The sequence below is a fragment of the Ursus maritimus genome, unplaced genomic scaffold (assembly GCF_017311325.1).
Source record: "Ursus maritimus isolate PB19 unplaced genomic scaffold, ASM1731132v1 scaffold_9, whole genome shotgun sequence".
Taxonomy (NCBI): Eukaryota; Metazoa; Chordata; class Mammalia; order Carnivora; family Ursidae; genus Ursus; species Ursus maritimus.
Genome location: NW_024427107.1, coordinates 16,910,371 through 16,929,676, shown reverse-complemented (window position 1 = coordinate 16,929,676; position 19,306 = coordinate 16,910,371). Strand labels below are relative to the sequence as shown.

The 19,306-nt window shown below is 38.8% G+C and overlaps 1 long non-coding RNA gene across 1 annotated transcript in view; it reads left to right on the top strand.

Moving 5' to 3' along the window:
- LOC121101744 overlaps positions 1-18,085 on the top strand; it is a 112,912-nt gene extending 94,827 nt beyond the window's left edge. Inside the window, exons 2-3 of the long non-coding RNA XR_005833778.1 lie at positions 2,922-2,972; positions 17,988-18,085. This is a non-coding gene — a long non-coding RNA (uncharacterized LOC121101744). The remainder of the gene's footprint in view (positions 1-2,921; positions 2,973-17,987) is intronic.
- The last annotated feature ends 1,221 nt before the right edge of the window (positions 18,086-19,306 follow it).

The window sequence follows — 19,306 nt, the reverse complement described above, 5'->3', positions numbered from 1 at the left end:
TTTTATTAAAGACTCAGAAAAGAATTTGTTGAAGTAGTTTGTCCTTACTTTGGTTTTTATTTTCTTTAATTACGATTTTTTTTCCACAAATAATTTTTATTTTTCCACTAACATGCTTGCAATCTATGTCCATCCATTTAGGATTCTCCAAGGTTAATAATAAATAGCATCACTTTTCCTTCATTTTGTACCTTTTATATTTGAGAATGTTGATAAATGAACGCAACTGATGCTTGATTTTTCAGATGCTTGCATTAATTTGATTCCAGTGACCCACTGAACACCAGTGTTAGCATAACAACAATTCCCAGAGCTAAAGCTACAAAATAGGGAAGGGATATGAACAGCCTATGTGCAAGATTTTAATTAAGTCTTAGTGGACTGTCCTTTAAAGGATATGAGAATTCAACATAATCCCAGAAAAAGAAATCTAAATCTATGCCTTTTTCCAAGCCAAGCTCCTTACGCTAAATAGAAGTATAAGCGTGCCTGGAAAATCAGAAAGCTATATATTGCTAATGTTTGTTCCCATGAGACCCACCTCATGTACTGGTAAAATCATAATATTTTTTTTCAAACAAAGGTAGTACTGTACACCCTAACATAATTCATTTTTAAGCAGTGCTAATGACATTTGTGAAAGAAAATGTCAGCCAAACTGCAATAAAACATTTCCAGCCCAATAAAAATAGTTTGAGTTGAGTGCTTTAAAATTTTTGGCTTTGGAAGGTTAAAATAATAAGTGAATCACAGATCTAAAAAATACAATGCTAAAGTTATTACCAGATACAGTTTATTCTGCATGGTAACTAAAGTCTCAGGGACTTCTCAGTTTAGATCCTGTAAGGTCATCCCTACTGGACTACCTTTGCTGTGTGGCTCCTCTCTGAAGAACAGAAAGTTATATAGAGGGCCAATAACAAACATTTTAGGAAATAAAAAAAAAAACCTTATATTTCCAGCAGAGTTATTAAGACTGTCATTTTTGGAGTTAAATCCTGAATTCAAATTCTTTCTGTTTCCTCATCTATAAAGTGGAAATAATGATACATGCTTTGCAGGAGTGCTACAAAGGAGAAATGAGGGGCTCCTGGGTGGCTCAGCCAGTAAGCATCTGCCTTCGGCTCAGGTCATAAGGCCAGGGTCCTGGGATCGAGCCCTGCATCGAGCCCTGCATCGAGTCCCGCATTGGGCCCGCATCGGGCTCCCTGCTCGGCGGGAAGCCTGCTTCTCCCTCTCACACTCCCCTTGCTTGTGTTCCCTCTCTCGCTGTCTCTCTCTGTTAAATAAATAAAATCTTTAAAAATAAATAAAAAATAAAAAAGAAGAAATGAGGTGGTGAATAATATACTTTAGTGTGGTCAAAGCACATTGGAAGTTCTCAATGATAAGGCAGTACGATTTTGACTCTTACTAGATTTGTTGTTATTATAGAGAGGCAAACTACACACTGTGGACTTAGAGGAAAAAGAGATGAGATATGCTTGGGAGACTGAAGAAAGACTTTATTCAGTATGTGGGTGTTGTGAAAAGCCTTGAAGGATGCATGATATTTATTTAGGGAAAGATGGAGGAGTCGCATCTTCTACAATCCTGGCACACAGACCCTTATCCTACCAGTGTAACTTCCTTAAGAGACATGGGCAGAGATGGAAACTTTGTACATGTTAAAATTTACAATACTTATTTATGATTACACCTAGTCAACTCATTTATTCAGTAAGTTCTCATTTCTCTCTTTGATTTGAAACAGGCAATACTTGTTGAGGTGCTGTAATATAATAGCCAAAAAAGCAAGTAAAGGATATTTTGAATAAGTGTTATTGTGAAATAATTTCAAAACAGCATACTTGTTATTAATGACAGGCAGTGTATTATGTACTTTTTGGCTTGTCATCCTGACTGTGGAGTACATGTTGTAAAGGAAGAAAAGTGGGTAATTATATTTCACATGAACATCAAATTGAGTGTTCCTTCCTTGTAGTTTTGTAAAGTAGAATTGTGGCAAGATTGTCCCTAGTTAATGCCAGGAAAAATGGAAAATAAATGTCTTTTTAAAAATGTCTCTTATATAAACAAGTAAAACCTGTTAAAGTGGTTTGCAGTCAGTGAACGTAGGTCAAGTCCCATTAAAACAAACTTCATGGGTAAGTCTGAATTACTTTGTTGTGTTGGTATTTTGTTGTATCAAATATTGCTTAGCATGAAATTAAATATATAAAGTTTGTATCAGAGCAAAATAAATATCAGTGTTATTATTAATGAAGCCATTTTTGGCAAATAATTTTGCAGTAGAAAAGTTTTAAATCTACCTATGTTCATCTTAGCAGGTGCAAACTAATGGCTCAGAAGATGAATAAGTACTTCTTAAATTTTGTTCTGTAAATATGGCAGCTAAGTTTCCCATTACATGTCTATTGTAATAATCACTTTGAAGCCATTTATCAGAAAAACACAACTGAGGTTGTGTCATTAAGATTTGTGTATTCTGCATTAAAATGATCTAAGAGGTTCTAATATTCATTAGCATTCTATATTTTCAATCTCATTCCCAAGGAGTTTCTATATTATAGGACCTTGTTTGAGACTATAATTATTATCTGGATTTTAATGGTATCACTAATTATTAAGGTTCGATATAAAATGCTGGACTCTAGTCATTTGAGTAACTTCTAGTGTCTCCTGTGAATATTATGTTTGGAATACTCTACCCTGATTTTGGAGATAGAGCGGATCATTATCTGGAAACGCCCTACAACTTCCTCTTCCACCTACTCCCTTACCTTTAGTATGTGCAAATCCCATTTAGAGCCATTCCTCAGTTCCTTGGGAACCTTTGCTGTATGTATTAATCAGCTTTTATTGTGTACCAAAAATTCTCAGTGATTTCCAATAACAAAACATTTTTATCTTGCTTACAGGTTGACTGGGCAGCTACAGCAGTCCTGCTCTGAGCTGCAGGTCAGGTTCAGGTATGTTCCATGAGTCTTTCATTCTAGGACCGAGGTTAAAGGAACCGTGGCTGCTAGGCAAACTCTTCTTAACGTAGAGGATGGGAACATAAAAGGCAGAGAGGTCAAATCAAACGGTGCAAGCACATTCAGAGCTTCTGCTCACATTCATTGGCCAAAAAAGCTCATGTGGTCAACATCAACGGAGAGGGTAGGATATTCTTCATATAAGTGAGAAAGGGGAGACATAAATGATAATTTGCTGAATAGTACCCCACTCAACATACCATACAGAACAGAGGCAGGAGAGCAAAAATAAATAGCCCATTGCAGAAGAGGAAGCAATCACTGGTTTGTAGCAATTCTGAAATCCCGCTGAGCAAATGTTGCCAAGTCTCCAACCTGAAGGTAGGGAATGTTCTTTGATTAGGCTCCAGTTCTGTTCCCTGGGAATAGCTTTTCTTTTCATTGTTCTTATGACTCTTGGCTCCACCTTCCAAGAGTTAATTTTCCATTATCCTTCTTGGCCACTTTTGAAGGAAAATATGTACCCCCTGGCAGCCGAGCAGCTGTCTCATTCTGCTACCCACCTGCAGAATGTTGGGGACCCTAAGGTCTTTAATTTTTCATGGTTCATTTTTCTTATTGAAGTATAGTTCACATACAGTGTTTTATTAGTTTCAGGTGTGCAGCACACTGATGATTCAACAATTCTATACTTGACACAATGTTCACCATGATAAGAGTAGTTACCATCTGTCACCATGCACATTATTGCAATATTATTGACTGTATTCCCAGTTCTATACTTTTCAACTCTGTAACTTATTTATTTTATAACTGGAAGTTTGAGCCTCAATCTCATTCCCCTATTTCGCCATCCCCCAAACCCCCTCCTGTCTGGCAACCACGGTTTGTTCTCTGTATTTATGAGACTGTTTCTGTTGTTCTTTGTTTATTTGTTTATTCATTTGTTTTGATTTTTAGATTCCACTTATAAGTGAAATCATATGGTATTTGTTTTTCTCCATCTGACTTATTCGCCAAACATAAATACCCTCTAGGTCCATCCATGTTGTCACATATGGCAAGATCTCATTCATTTTTATGTTGGAGTTAATATTCCTGTCTGTGTGTGTGTGTGTATCACATCTTCTTTACCCATTCATCTATCAATGGACACTTGGGTTTCTTCCATATCTTGGCTATTGTAAATAATGCAGTAAACAAAGGATTACATATATTTTTTCAAATTAGTATTTTCATTTTCTTTGCATAAATACCCAGTCGTGGAATTATTAGATTACATAGTATATCAATTTTCATGTTTTGAAGAACCTCCCTACTCTCCCACAGTTGCTGCACCAATTTTCATTCCCAGCAACAGTGTACAAGGGTTCTTTTTTCTTCAAATCTTCACCAACACTTATTATTTCTTGTCTTTTTGATCCTAGCCATTCTTACTGGTATGAGGTAATATCTCATCATAGTTTTCACCTGCGTTTCCCTGATGGTTAGTGATGTTGAGTATCTTTTCATGTATCTGTTGGCCATCTGTATGTCTTCTTTGAAAAAATATCTATTTGAGGTCCACTGGCCATTTTTTAATCCAACTGTTTTTTTTGCTGCAGAGTTGTATAAGTTCTTTATATATTTTGCATATTAACTTCTTATCAGATATATTATTTGCAAATATCCTCTCTCATTCAGTAGGTTGCCTTTTCATTTTGTTGATGGTTTCCTTCACTGTGCAAAAGCTTTTTATTTTGGTGTAGTCATATTACTTATTTTTGCCTTTGTTATCCTTGCCTGAGGAGACATATCCAGAAAAATGTCGCTAAGGCTGATGTTCAAGACATGACTGCCTATGTTTTCTTTTAGAATTTTTATGGTTTCAGATATCACATTTAGGTCTTTAATCCATTTGAATGTATTTTTTGCATATGATGTAAGAAAGCGGTCCAGTTTTGAATAGCATGTAGCTATCTGGTTTTCCCAACACAATTTATTGAAGAGACTGTCCTTCTCCCATTGTATATTCTTGCTTCCTTTGTCATAGATTAATTGACCGTATAAGCATGGATTTATTCATGGGCTCTCTGTTCTGTCCTGTCCATTGATCTATATGTTTGTTTTTGTGTCAATACCATACTGTTTTGATTACAACTTTGTAGCATAGTTTGCAATTCTGGAGTGTAATACCTCCAGCTTTGTTCTTTCTCAAGATTGCTTTGGCCATTTGGGGGTTCTTTTGTGATTCTATGAATTTAGGATTCTTTTTTCTAGTTTTTCTGAAAATACTGGTATTTTTATAGCAATTGCATTAAATTTGTAGATTGCTTTGGGTAGTATGGATATTTTAATGATAATTTTTCCAATCCACGAGCATGGTATCTTTCCATTTGTTTGTGTCATATTCAATTCTTTCATCAATATCTTAAAATTTTCAGAGTACAGGTCTTTCACTTCCTTGGTTAAATTTGTTCCTAGATATTTTCTTATTTTTGATGCAATTGTAAACAGGATTGTTTTCTTAATTTCTCTTTCTGCGCTTTGTTATTAGTGTATAAAACCTCAACAGATTTCTGTATATTAATTTCATATCCTGCAAATTTGCTGAATTAATTTGTTAGTTCTAATGGGTTTTTGGTGGAGTCTTTAGGATTTTCTTTGTATAGTATCAGGGCATCTGTAAATAGTGAGTTTTACTTTTTCCTTAGCAATTTTTGAATGCCTTTTATTTCTTTTTCTTGTCTGGTTGCTGCTGCTAAGACTTCCAGTACAACGTTGAATAAAAGTGGCAAGACCCAACATCCTTGTCTTGCTCTTGATCTTAGAGGAAAAACTTTTAGTCTTTCAGTTTTTTACATAAAATTTTAATTGAAAATAATTTTAAGGTAGTACAGAGAGTTCCATGTACCCAACACCTAGCTCTTACTATTATTAAAATTTTATGTTAGTATGGTGTGGTTCTTACAATTAATGAACCAATTTTGATACGTTATTATCCTAAGGTCTTTCATGGCTCAAGGAGTCACAATCTCTGTTTTTTTATTATTATTATGATATGTTAGTCACCATACACTACATCATTAGTTTTTGATGTAGCGTTCCATGACTCATTGTTTGTGTATAACACCTAGTGCTCCATGCAATACGTGCCCTCCTTAATACCCATCACCGGGCTAGCCCATCCCCCCCACCCCCTCCCCTCTAAAACCCTCAGATTGTTTCCCGGAGTCCATAGTCTCTCGTGGTTCATTTCCCTCTCTGTTTACCCCCCCTTCATTTTTCCCTTCCTTCTCCTACTGATCTCCCTGCTATTCCTTATGTTCCACAAATGAGTGAAACCATGTGATAATTGTCATTCTCTGCTTGACTTATTTCACAATCTCTTTTAATCCAGGCAATAGTGCTTTGGGAGTTCTATTTCTCTCCCAAAACTATTTTTAATTTTTTGTGTGTGATTTAAGTTAGATGCATGAGACTATTATATCTGCAGTAATTTTCAAGTCATGCCTCTCTTTCTCTCTAGGCTTAATTACAGAGTTTGAGCTTATTAAGTTAGTGGGACCTAGTTCTTATCTCTTTTCTATGAGCCATTTTGTCCAGATAAGAGAATTCACTGGGCACCACCCTAATCCATTAACACATTGAACAAAGAGCATGACAGTGCCATTTATTTGATCTTTGTCTTGAGACTTAGTCTTACCACAGTTTGTGGTTTTCAGTGTTTTTTAGTTTTTCCTTTTTCTATTTGAAGATGAGAAACAGTTCTCTTTTCATATTTGCAAGTCCTGGAATTTCTGGAGTCACTCTTTACTCTTTAATCCCTGCTTAGAAGCAGATCAATTCTTTCTTGAAAGACCTTAATCAAAGGCAGCAACCAACTCATGCTAATAACAGTTTTTCTTGAAATCTCATCACCCAAAACCACCCATTCATGAGGTATATTTTCTGTCTTCAAGTTATTGCAGGTTTTACCAAATATTTGCTACTACATAATCTTGCTCTACAAGATCATCATCTTTCTAGTCTTCAATACTTTCTTGCTGCCTGCTATTTAGTCCCAAGGGAAGGACAAGTATTTTAAGTTCTTATCACAGCAGCACCATATTTTTAGGAACTAATTTCTATATTAGTCAGCTTTTGTTGTAATAATGCTGTGTAATTAAAAAAAACACATTTTTATGACCTATTAAACAAAGGTATCTTGCTCATAGGTCTGAGGTTTGCCAGCAGTGGCTCTGCACCAGCCTGTAGGTGGTTCAGGTGTGCTTTTCTATACTCAGTCTGAGACCCAGGCTAAAGGAGAGGGCTCTTTCTATGACAGATGGCAGGAATACAGAAGTCCAAGCCAAATCACAGGAGCATATTTTAAGTGTCCACTCACATTTTATTGGCCAAATCAAGTCACATAGCCAGACCTAATGTCAATGGAGGGAAGAGACAAAATGCAATTACTTATATGAAAATAATACAATCTTCTTCACCAGACAAAGGCCTGGCCTCTGCTGTTCATCATTCCGGTGGTCACTGAAATGTATGGGGAGCAGGAAGAGGAGGGATGCAAATATGGTTAGGGAAAAAAATGTTTAATATGCAGCCACTTAAAATTCAAAACCTCTTTTCCTCCCCCTTAAACAGCTCATTTCCCTAAAACACCAGCTAGAGCTGGGCTGCATCAATACAGCCCAGATAGTAATCTGACTCCAGTTCCATGGCTGGATGCTCCTCAGTGTTCCCCAAGGGCTACTGTTTTGCTCTTCACCAGTTATATCCAGCTCCAAATGATCTAGCGATTTCTGTTTCCAACCCTACTACCTCTGCTGCAGATGGCAGAGCTAATCCTTTTGTTTTTTGAGGAATTTACAATGTCCTGATGGGTCTCCAAGTTTTTTCCTGGCTTCAAGCAGAGAGAACTGACAGCAGAGTTGCTCAGGCATGGTCCTGATCATCCCATCCTTTCTTGAACGCCAAAGCCAAGGATCCTAGCACAACAGATGTACCTTTACACCTGCTCCTCCTGGGTATGGGACAGCAGGCTCTAGACACACTTGTAACCCCTCCATTTTTCTCAGTGCCTTCCTCTTTATATCCCCACGGGCTCCAACTCATTTGGGCAATCATCACCTCTAGCTTGGCTTCCTCCCTTTGAGCCTGGCTCTACTTCCAGCCTGCCTACCTCCAAACCACTTTCCATTCAAAGTGATTCAGAGTGGTCTTTCTGGGATGAAAATTTGATCTTCTGGTTCTCTTGTCTTAAATCTTTCAGTGTTTTTACATTTTGCCTCTAAAAAGTGGCTTTCCAAGTATACCCCACCTTGTCCCAAAATATTCAGTCTTGCTAAAATATCAAGCTTCTCCCACACACTCAAACACTCACACTTCTAGGCTTTTGGATACAAGTGAAGTGGCCCTGGCCATTCTGCTGGAGGGGCCTACTGGACAGCACAGTAGGCCTGAAACTGAAGTTCCCCACAAGGTCGCCCTTACCCCAGCCTAGTACCTCTATGTGCCACCCCTGACCTCCCCAAAGGGAGAGATAACTGCAGACAGAAATGTAATCATACTGCTGGACACATGATGTCAGTTTCACAAATGGTGAAACTTAAGAGTTTCACCCACTACACCCACTTGATCCTGTCTCTGTGGTATCAGGCAGTAGTAAGTAAAGAGCTGGGAAGAAGTTCAAGGACCAGGAAAAAAAAAATTAACATTTCAGGAAATTTGAAATAATTCTCTTCTTTGGGGTTCCAGAACCTAAAAGAAAAAAAATGCCTGCCTGAGATAAGAGTATACGACCTCCTAAAGTATCATCTTAAGATTTTCTAGAAGTGGGGGCACCTAGGTGGCTCTGTTGTTTAAGTGTCTGCCTTCAGCTTAGGTCATGATCCTGGGGTCCTGGGATCGAGCCCCACATTGGGCTATCCACTCAGCAGGAAGCCTGGTTCTCCCTCTCCCTGCTGTTCCACCTGCTTTTACACTTTCTCTCTATCAAATAAATGAACAAAATATTTTAAAAAAGATTTTCTGGAAGCATTACTAGGAACTGGAAGACATTCTTCAGTATTCTTTCCATTTCTTATAAATGAAGAGGTGAGGGGATACCAGCATAGTCACACAGTTGATAGCACTGTCAGGAATAATCAATAAAAGTCACTTTTACTCCTAAACAGATCCCGTTTCTCTGGGAAAAAATTGCTTTTCTCTTTTGAAACTATTTTAATCAAAGCCTTTTTGTTTTCAAGTAACAAACACATCAAACTAAGTCAAGCACAACAGTGTGGTTATTGTAAAGATTTTAAGGTATCTCATAAGACTCAAGGTCAAGACAGTGGGCTTTTGAGTAACTGAAATGAGGAATTGGCTACTACAGTAAAAATTAAAGCCAGATCTGAGCAATATGTTTTGGTATTGATGTTTTCATAAAATTATTAATGCCACTAGCCCAGGAGACCAAATGCTGGACTTACAAAATGCTAGCTGTATCCATCCTCTCTTCTCCCTGAAACTGACCCTCCCACCACTTTCTATGCAGAGAACCACCATATAATTGTTCCCTACACGTGGTAGCCCCTGGTGGAACCAGACAAAGGCATATGATCCAAATGCAGCTTACCCATTGCTGGCTAGAAACTCATGAGGTGGGTCAGTGCAAAGTCTCACCCCACTAGTATCAATGGTAGTTAGCCAAGTCAATTAGTTTAGGGTCTTTTGGATTGGGAAATACAGAAGGATTAGCCAGTGAGTTAGACATGTAAATAGAACCAATTTAGAGAGAGACACAGATAAGCTAAGAGACTGTTTTGACTCAGAGATCTGGAGAGAGTTGTTGGCCTCTAGAAGTATCTTTTCCAGTTATAGTTTATAGGTGCCTGTATCAGTTTGCTGGGACTGCTGTAACAAAGTATGAAAGGCTAAGTGGCTTAAACAACAAAAATTTATTTTCCCACAATTCTGGAGGGTAGAGTCTGATATCAAGATATTGGCAGGGTTGGTTTCTCCTTGGCTCATAGATGGCTGTCTTCTCCCTATGTCTTCACAGTATCTTCCTTCTCTGCATGTCTATGTCCTAATCTCCTCTTTTCATAAGGATACAAGTCAGATTGGATTAGGGCCCAAGCTATTGATCTTATTTAACTTAATTACCTCTTTAAAGAACCCATCTCCTAATCAGAATCACATTCTGAGGTATTGGTGGTTAGGACTTCAACATATGAATTTGAGGGGCTCAATTCAGTCTGAAACAGTGTCCTCTCCCTCTTATTTAAGTGCCTTATGTGAGTCTATGCAATCAAAACAACCTGACAAACTGTATTAGGATTCTCTGTTGTAAGATGCAGAAAATCCAATTCAAATAGCCTTTAGGAAAAAGGGAATTTATTGGCTCAAGTAATTGAAAAGTTAGGAGTATCACTATCTTTGGGCATGTCTGGATTAAGAACTACAATAATGTCATCTTATCTGTCATGGTCCTAGCAGGAAATAGGCGGCTCCATTCAATTGGGTTTTTTTAAAAGAGGACTAATTACAAAGATAGGGACAGGGTTTAGGAAAATTATAAGGGTTGTTGATGTACCAAAGTAAGTAATAGTGGGACATTGTTGTCATCTCTAGACCTAAAGGAGCAAAGCAAGAGTGGTTACTGGAACCTGAAGACAGAGGGTTATATGGAGAGGGTTTCCTAACAGGAGCTGTAGCCTCCAGTAGAGAGACAGCCAGCCTAAAGAAACCCAACAGAAAGGGATTGGGAAATAATCTATTGTCTCTGATCTCCTCACAGCACTCCCACCTGGAAGCTAGAGGGGAAGAGAAATTGATAGAATCCATTTAGTCAGCCAATAGAGAGGAGGAGAGAGAATATGTGGGGACAAGTGGAAAATGGCCAGGACCACCATTAAAACTTGGTCTTGCTCTCCATCTTCTGTGTTTGTGTCTTTCTAACAGGGTCTCAGCTCATTGCTCTTACAGCTTTCAACCTGTGGGAAGAGAGCTTTTCTTGCCCAAGTTTTTCTAATAAAACCCCAGAGGTCTCATTGGCCTGGGTTTTATCACGAGACTCACCTCTACTTTAATCTATATTTATGCCCATCTCTAACAGTCACTGTGGTCAAAGGACAACTGAGCAGGTCATGATTACGTGCATATCCTTAGAGCTAGCAGGGTGGGGTCAATCCCATAGAATCACATAGTATGAAATGGGAGAGAGTGGCTCCCCAAAGGAATAATTCAGGTGTTGTTAACAGAAGAAGGGGGAATACATAGAGGCTGACAGACAAAAACAGCATATGTACACTACATTACCCAGACTACTCATAGTCCAGTCCTTGGTAAATATGCATAGTTGATTGCATTGATTGGATACAATATATTTTGAGAACTATTCATTGTACATAGTTGGAGCTGAATGAAAATTTGCAAAAATTTGTTGGAATATAAATGTTAATAATCCATGGGCAGAATTATTTTGCAATTGACTAGGAACTGTTTCTGAATACAGAGGATATTTTTCCCCTTCCAATCTTTGTAGTTATCCTTATGGATATTGACTTATGATTATTCACTTCTTATTTCTAGAAATCTATATTTATACCTCAAACACTGTCTCTTTCAGTGTTCTGAATTATTTTGTAAACCTGTTTATTTGCTTTCATTAGACCAGAGTCTTGAGAATTTCTGGCTTGTTTACACACATCACCAAGTATTTTTTTAGACTCATTTAGCAAAAGATCATCATGAAAGAGGCAATAAACTGAAGTAAGATTAGTGAACAATTTAAGTTTAACTTTTAATAAGGTTTCTTTGTTCCTGCCCATTTAAGATGACTATCAGTATTGCTAAGAGATGTTTATTAAACTGATAAAAATGAATAGTCTTTAAAAAGTCAAACTGCCTTTATCTGATCTTAAAGGTAAGCTTATAAAATTAATCCTTCTGGTGTTTGCTTGTTATTCAAGCATAACTTTTCTTCTACACACAGCAACTAGTTTTTTTGTTCAGCTCCAGCAAATTTTTGGCAGAAGTTCTGTCAATGGCTCTTTGGATAAGAAGCCCTGCCAGTACGGCTTAAGCAACATTATTCAGGGAGTGGGAGCAGGGAGTCAGAACGGGCTGACGTTGAAAGTCAAAGAATTTCCAAAGTATATAAGAATCACTGTTTTTAAGGGTTTAATCACATTGAAAGTTTCAGTTAGGGAAACTTCCCCTTTATGTCTCCCATATCTGGTGAGCAATGATTTCATTGATTTAGTCCATGAATATTTATATAGTAGGAAAGAGAAGCATGGACTCCATCTTAATGGAACTTAATCTCCTATGGGGGGGATGCCCTAATGCATGGATGGTGGCAGTTGTCATAGTGTTTGAAGGTATCCATGTGTAAATGTGTGCAAGGTAGTACAACTGCTGTCTATTCATCCTTGCACAGAACATGCCAGGTAGAATAGAAGTTATGAAGCATCCACTTTTATATCATCTATGCCAACAAAGGCAAGAAGCAATGTAAAGAGCTGCCCAGACCTCACCTGTTTATTCCACCATTGTGGAATAAATGATACATAGTAAGAGTGAAAGTTTTAACTTCTTTCTCATCTCTTACATAGACATCCCATCTATCTGAATCCCTGCCTCTTCTATTAAGCCTTTCTGACCATTCCAGCTCAGAATGATCTTATTCTCTCCCTTTTTCTCAACTCCAATAGTGCTTAGACTTAAATATATAGTCCCTCGTAGTGGTATCTGATTTTTAGATGTCTTGTTATGTTCCTTGAGGGCAGGAACCAGATTTAATGCTCTTTCATTATTCCCTGTAGCCTATAGCCTGGGATAGAGCAGGAGCTCTATAACTACTGGCTAAATGAACAAGAATGCTTTGCTCAGGTTAATATTAAACTTAGTTTGTATTCTCTAGCCATAAACCACCCAGTAATTACAGGGTTATTCGTGTAGGAACAGCCTTGAATGTAACTGTAATAGAATAGATCTTGTCTGGTAGCTAGATGAAATAGACCAGACCTAATAAAAATCTAATAAATTAGGTCAAAACTGACCCAGAGAACATCAGAGCTGGAAGAGTTTGTACCAGAATCGTTTGGTGTACAGCTCTTTATTGTACAGAAAGGAAACCAAGGCCCTTAGTGGTTGTGGCTTGCTCAAGGTCACATTGAATTAGGTAGAAAACCCGGACCAGTAACTACAGTTCTTGACCAAATTGTTGGGTAAAGAGTCAGGTTGGAAGTCAACTAGATGAAGACTCAAACTGTGTTTGCGAAGTCATCATAATAGTAACTACCATTTTTCAACCCTTTTTAGTGTTTCTGGCACCATGTCAGGTACTTCCCATACAGTCATACATTACATCATTTAATCTGCACAACCCACCAGAGGGAGGTGCTGTATCAGCCAAGATTCCTCTCGAAAAAACAGAATCAGTAGGAGGCACATTTTAAGAGATTTGTTGCAATTGGTTTATGTGATTGTGAGGGCTGACTAGGAAAGTCTAAAAATCTGTAGAGAAGAGTAGTCTGGGATTTGGGGCAGAGTGAAGCTACTGTCCACAGGTAGAATTTCTTCTTCTTCAAGGAAGCCCCAGCACTACTTTGAAATTCTTTCAGGCCCACGAAGATTATTCAGGAGAATCTCCCTTACTTAAAGTCAACTGATTATGGACTTTAATGACACCTGCAAAACACCTTTAGCAACACCTAGAATAGTGAATGAATAATTGGAGGCTGTAACCTAGACAAGTTTACACAAAAAACTGTTCATCACAGGTACTATTTTGTTTAACTAGTTTCCCAAGTCACAGGGGTGGTTAGTGGCAGAGCCAAGTCCTCAGGCCCTTTCTGACTGTCTCCATGACTCATGTCTAAGCCATGCAGTGTGCAGTCTCTAAAGGCAAACTTGAGCAAGTTCTCATACCACTCTGAGCCTCAGATTCTTTCCTCTGTGAAATAAAGAAAATAATATCTATGGCACAGGGTTGATACGTGAATTAAATGAGAAGAAGTGAGCTGCTAGCACATAGTAAGGATCCAAAAAATGTTAGTTTCCTTCAACTTTGTTCTATACACACTCACACATATACACTCGAGCTGTGTTCCCAGTTCATATCAAAATTAATGCCACAAGATGGGTTCTCACTCAGGTGCAGGTTTCTTTCTAAAATATTACACAAACATTGTGATTTCAGGGAGCATAGCTATGACCTCCATGAATCCTTGGGAATTCCTTCTGATTCATGCCATCTCTCTTGCCTGCTTTGACTCCTATCTGCTGGAAGAGTAAGTTTGCTTTCTTAACTGTATAAAAAAGGACAAATTGGTTGATTCTGGTTCTTGCCCTTTTGCATTTGCTTCTGCCTTATCTGAATTCAGCTCTCTTTTCTGAGAAAGAAATATTTCTGCCTTTATGCAATAATTGTAAGAAATGATCTCATATGTGTGGACACTTTGTGAGCATGTTCCTCAAAGTCACTGTTCCGCTGCTTCCTGGTACGTTACAGGTTGTCTGCAAGGGCAAGAGGATTAGACCTGCTGGAATTCTTTTGTCTCGGTTGACTTGGGTAGGGCAAAAAGGGAATTGATTACTCCTGTTGTGTCCTCAAGATAATAGCAGTCACAACCTGAGCTCCAGTAGCCAAGTGGCACCACCTGATATTTTGCATTTTATCTGCCCAAAGTTAAAACCAGCAATTTTAGAAGACCTTCATGGCTGTGACTAAATGCCACAATTAGACTTCACTTGACTAAACTTCACTAAATGAAAACATTTCTTCCTGCTAGAAAGTCACAACTGCGTGTTTTCTATACTACTAACCTGTACATCTTTACTGGGGAAGCAGGTATTTACTGAATGCCTCACCTGCCTCAAACGGCCATCCTGAATATATCCAATGATAGCATCTCTGCACCTCATGCAGCTGCGGCTGGGAAAAATATCCTGAGTCTCAAATATACTAGACGTTTCCAACATGTGGTCTCAAAAATATGAACTCTTTGTGCCATTTATCTTGTCCCCCTTCCCATTCTATACTGTCACTATTCCAAACCTCTCCCTATGTCTCCTTACCCAACTCCTCCCTCCTTATACCTTACTCTCAGTGGATGACTTTGCCAACTCCCTGGCAGAGAACTCAAGGCTAGCAGACAGAAACTCTTTCAACTTCCTGACTGATGACCTCCTGCTTTCCTACTAAAACTTTCCTTCCCTCTACTCTCAGAGGAAAGCATATTCCTTCTTCTGTTATTCCAAGTGAATCCTTCAACCCAACCCAGTACTTCCCACCCCCTTCTCTATAATCTTCCTGAACTTCTGGACTCTTTTTCACAAGATCCTACCCAACAGCCTTTAAAGAGATTCAAGTCTTGCCCATCAGGAAGGAAGAAAGGGAGAGAGAAAGAAGAGAGAGAGGAGATAGGGAGAAAGGCAGGGAGTAACTCCTCTAGTTACTGTGTTGTCTCCTATGCTCAGACAGGCTTCTCAGGCTGGTTGTCTTCATGTCTCCAGTTTTTCATTTTTCACAATGAACACAGTGTAATTTGCCTTTTGCCTCTACCATTTCACTGAAGATGCGTTTGCTAAGGTTATCAGTGACCTCCCAGTTGCCAAATCCAATGATTACTTTCCATTCTGTATCAAATTTGGTGATTATGGGACATTTGACACTGTCTCCTTGAAAAAAAATGCACCCTAATTTCCAAGACACCACATATTCCTGGTTCTCTTCCACCTCCTGACAAATTCTCATCAGAATCCTTCACTGACTTTCTCCATCAACCTGCTTCCTAAGCTTCTCTCCTGACTCTTGTTTTCTTCTTACTCTGTATCTTCTTCCAACGATATCCAGGCCTTAGCAGAAACTTTAATAGCTTCTTTCTCCTGTACCAGAAATCACTGGAACATACAGTTTGCTGCAGCAGTTGCCCTAAGCCCAGGGAATTTCTCTAGGAAACGCCTTTCACCCATGACTTAGAACCTTCTGCTCTTTTTGGTTTCCATCCCATTCCCTGGAACAAGGATCCTTGCTCTCTGCTAGGCTTCTTTGCATGCATGACTTATTTAGATGATCAGCCTGGCTTTTGAGTCTACTGTAACAAGAACAAAATTATTAATACATGAGTCCTTCCAACCTTTCTCCTCTCCTGGCTTCAGAAAGGATGCTGACTTTGCAGGTTTCATTTCTTCTCCTCCCTCACACTCCAAAGAAGCCTCTTCCTGCCTTATCAGACTCATCTTTGAGGATTTTAGTATTGTAGGATAAGGCGAAAGTGGGAGTAGGAGATGTGGGGGCTAGGAGTGGGGGAAGGCTTTTCAGGACATGTAGGAGGGTTGAAGGAGCAGTTTGTGATGAGAGGGAAGCAAATGAGAAGGAGACAGGGCTTATAAGAAGTATTGCTGTGGTCTTTGTATTCATTCAGAATTTTTTAAAAAAGTAAGCGAATAGGGGCGCCTGGGTAGTGCAGTCGTTAAAGCGTCTGCCTTCGACTCAGGGCGTGATCCTGGTGTTCCGGGATCGAGTCCCACATCAGGCTCCTCCGCTGGGAGCCTGCTTCTTCCTCTCCCACTCCCCCTGCTGTGTTCCCTCTCTCGCTGGCTGTCTCTCTGTCACATAAATAAATAAAATCTTTAAAAAAAAAATGTAAGCGAATAAAATAACATATAATTTTGACAGTACTTTTTAACTTATGGTAGGTTTTCCTTTATGGCAGTTCTAGTGTAAGGATCAACCACAGGGTTTCCCAAGCATACCACTCTTCCCCACAAAGACTCTGAACCAAAGTGCGGATTTCCCCTTGGACACCACCCCTGCAACCCAGACTTCCTCATTTGCCTTGAGGCCAACCTATGTGGAGGAAAGATCCAAGTACTCATCTGGTCTTACATATAAGGCGCTGGGATCTGAACCTGAATCTCCAGGTCAGCTCTCTCTCCTGAGCTCCAGACCAGTACATTGGACTGCCTACAAGACATTTCATTTAGATGTTTCATAGAACCCACACACAGTCAACTTGTCCCCACATTGCCTTTTTATCTCTGTCATCCCTTTCTCTTAATACCCCTTCTCTGTGTCCCTCAGTAAAGGACATCAACCTCAAACTGAGTCTCTTACTAAAGAAACCTGGGTGTTATCCTTCACTTTGCTAAGCCTTTTTATTCAGATGGTCACCAATCCTCTCCTACTTCTTAAATATATTGACAAGTTGAGCCACTCGATGGTTCCTGAATTCTTGAAGTTTCTAAATTTTTCACATCATGCCACTGGCTATCTACAGTTTTTGCACTGAAAGTCTTTCCATTCCCTATCTCTGCTCATCTGTTAAATATTAGCCGATACTTAAACTCCATCTCTTCTTTGAAGCCTTCCTTGATTGTCCCAAGGGGACCCAACCACTTTCACTTTTGTACTACCTTGAATTTACAAGTACTAAGGCAGTTGTAACAATGTATTGTAATTATTTTATTTATTCAACTATCTCTGCTCCTAGACAATGAAATCCATGAGGGAAACCTCATCTCCTATTGTTGAATCTCTAGCACCCAGCATGGTATCTGGTTTCTAGTAATTGCTCAAAAATCAAACATTTATCAGTTACTTGAGTGAATGAGCCATAAATTTGTAAAATAGTTAGGAATCCACATTAAAAATAAGAAAGGTAGATTTCATGAAATTTAGTAATTTGCCAGTGTTATTTAGCTACTAAGTGAGAGAGCAGAATTTGAACCTCGTCTGTTACTACAAAGTCCATGCCCCCCCCCTTTTTTTTTTTAACAACAACTGCATTACCGCCTAGCTGGTCAAAGTTATTCTTACACTTTAGAAGTTTATACATTTACTTTCTTCACTAATAGTGATAATGTTGTCTCTCTTTATGGTGATATTTTTAGGGCATTTTTTTGGAGGTGTCTCAGGGATGCAAGAAGCATTTCAACCATTCTGTTTTCATTACGTATTTTTATGCTCATCTTTGAAGTTTTCCCAGAAAATTCACGATTTTAATGCCTTTTCTTCTACATTTATTTTACAAACCCTAGGTGATGACATTGTTGGAAAGTAGACCAGAGCTGGAATCCCGTAGCTCTAACCATTATCATTTATGGAAGTCCAGTCATCAATGCCAAGGGCACCCTGAAGCAAAGGTAGGTAGAAGAGTTTATTTTGAAAAACTTTAAGGGACACAGTAGAGCTAGATGTTTGGGAGGGCAGGGTTTTATGTTCAATAAACCCTCACTATTACTCAGCAAGGATATCTCTGTGGATTTCTCAGAAGCCAAGTAGAGCAGCCACCAATGCCCAGTGAATATTTTTCCTGAATTCATTTCTGAATCCGTGTCCTACCCATCTTCTTTAATTGCTGCCTGTGGCAATGTGACATGTGATGTCTGGACATATTATCTCAGGAAAGAAAACAGAAACAGTTGGCAGTCCAAACTCTTCCTTAGTTGGTTTTCCCCAGTTGGAGGGTGGAGAGTATACGAATCAAATCAATGGTTGTTTGGGGGTTTTGTTGTTGTTGCTGTCGTCGTCGTCGTCGTCGTCGTTTGCTCATTTAAAATATCTCTTTTATTTCATCTCACAAGAATGTTGGGTAATAAATAGTCATTTTTAGTCTTCTAAAAAATTGTACCACTTTCTTAAGTAGTTTGGGGCACCTGAATTCTCTATAAGCAGAGGACAAGGAGAAATGTAGCAATAACCATGGATAGGCGTTTTTACTGAATTTTAAAATATGCAGGGCCCCTTTCCTCCAAGGAACTTAAGACTCCTCGCTAAACTTTTGTTGCCAAATAGGTATTAATCTTGTTAACACCAGAGAAGACAGATGAAAGTGTATACTTTTTCAACACTATTTTTTTGAACTATTTAGCAGTCAGCAGCTCACTTAGATGGAGTATGTAGAGGAATGTAATTCAGATTCTTATTAATTTGTTCCACCAACATTTACTAAGCGCTTTCTAAGCATCAGGAACTGTACTATGTACACATAGTATGTACTATGTACTAGGGACCCAGAGATTAAACAAATAAATATGGTCTGTACTATGAGGCGCTTCAGGAAGAATGAATAGTCATGACAGTGACATACTGACTGACCGATGAGAGCCACCATGGCTACAAACACTGAAAGCATGGGAACACATTGAGGGACACCTTGTTGTAAGACGGGGATGAAGGAAGACTGCCCAGAAGTGTACTTGGACTAGATCTTGACAGTAAGAGACAGGCCAAGAAGCACATTAAAGGCAGAGGAAGCACCTCTTTAATAAACAAAGGAGAAAAGACAAAGCTCCTTCAGGAAATTGTAAAAATTTCAGAATGGCTGATACAGAAATTTGGAAGGTGGGAGCAATAG